This window comes from Egretta garzetta, unplaced genomic scaffold (assembly GCF_000687185.1).
Source record: "Egretta garzetta isolate BGI_Z169 unplaced genomic scaffold, ASM68718v1 scaffold211, whole genome shotgun sequence".
NCBI classification, from domain to species: domain Eukaryota; kingdom Metazoa; phylum Chordata; class Aves; order Pelecaniformes; family Ardeidae; genus Egretta; species Egretta garzetta.
Genome location: NW_009258673.1, coordinates 1,204,568 through 1,206,059, shown reverse-complemented (window position 1 = coordinate 1,206,059; position 1,492 = coordinate 1,204,568). Strand labels below are relative to the sequence as shown.

Below are 1,492 nucleotides of genomic sequence, written 5' to 3'. Positions count from 1 at the left end.
CCGGCGTGGGCACCGTGCGTGCCAAGCGGCGTCGCTGAGCCCCTTCCTGGCGCCCTTGCCTGTGAAATGGGCTCAGCTTTTACCAGGCGGGCGCTCGCGGGGTTTGCTCTATTTCTATGCCAGCCCCAGGGGCTGCAGCACCCCGGGAGGTGCCAGGCTCGCCCCGTCCCGTGCAGGGAGCAGCTCACCAGCACGGGCCCTGCTCAAGGTAGACAACGGTGGGGTTACCAACTCTGAGGGCACTGTAGCAGACCGGTCCCTGTCCCGAGTTCAGCGGGAGCCCCCCCGCCCCCAGGAGCCTGCTGTCTCATTCCCATGCAGCATCTTTTGTCACTTTGCTGTCACATCAGTCACTGACATTAAAGATCGCCATTAGCATAATCTCTCTCCCCATTACTGTAAGACGTGAATGGTAACCAAGAATGAGACAAGTGTTCTAGAGACAGGAGCGACTCCTTCGGTCTCTGAGGCCTCTCCTGCTATCATTTGAGCTCACTTACGCTGCTTCTATTTTAAGGCTAGGGTAGGTATTTAATCTTTCCTGTTCAAGCAACTCCCTTCTGTCTGACTTTAGCGCTTATGTGCAACTGTATGAGCGCTTGTGTTCCGTCGTTGCTCCAGGTTACGTCTGCAAACCGTGTCGTTTCAGTGCCGCAGTGAAAGCTTTGCTAAAGGAAAAACAGAGTCCTCTGTTGTGCCTGCCCCCGCCCAGGCAGACGGAGCCCAGAGGTCCTGCCCATCGGCCTGCCACGGCACGAATACTTTGGCAATTCAGGAAGCCCATCAGCACCATAAATTTTTAATCCTTGGGAGCTGTCACAGTTACGTCCGCTGTCAGCAGCCCGTCAGCGGAGTGGCATTAGGAAAGCAACGGGGGGTGACATGAGCTGGGGGTCCAGCAGCCCGAGCAGCCCGGCTGCCTCCCCCTCGCAAAGAGCTGATCTGCTGGGCAGACTCCCCAGTGGGACTCCCAAAAGTGGGGCACCACCAAGCCCACAGAGGTGGCGATGGCCAAAGGGAAGGCCATATTTGCAGGTAGCTGAGGCACTATGCAATTAAGCTCATTTCTGTCAGCTCATGAAGGACATTGGTAGCTTTGTAACAGACTTCGGGACTCAGATGGAAGCCTTTTTCCCATATCTGACTCTCTAAAAGCAGCTTGCCAAATTATCAGCTGCATGTTAATTATTCTAAGGTTATTCCAGTTGAGATCTTTCTAAATACAGTTTCCAAAGATAATTTTTTGACATTAAAGGAGGGGTTTTTTTGTACAGCTACTCGCTGGCTTTTCCTTTAGCAAAGCAAGATGTACTGAATGCTGTGCTTCTGCAAGAGCTGAACCTAGTTTTACTGAGTTAGAAAGCTCTTATTTTTTTTAATTGCTTTATGTGATTCTTCTGCTGCTGATCTTCAGCTTCATCTGAATGAACAGTACAGCTGTGGGGTCTTGGCTTCATGCAGCAGCTCTTCTCAGATTGACCCCTGGGTCCCG

The 1,492-nt window shown here is 52.5% G+C and overlaps 1 protein-coding gene across 1 annotated transcript in view; it reads left to right on the top strand.

Moving 5' to 3' along the window:
• The window catches only part of LOC104135225 (DAB2 interacting protein), a 177,506-nt gene that overhangs the window by 171,434 nt on the left and 4,580 nt on the right, over nt 1-1,492 (top strand). The gene's annotated exons all lie outside the window — the stretch shown is intronic.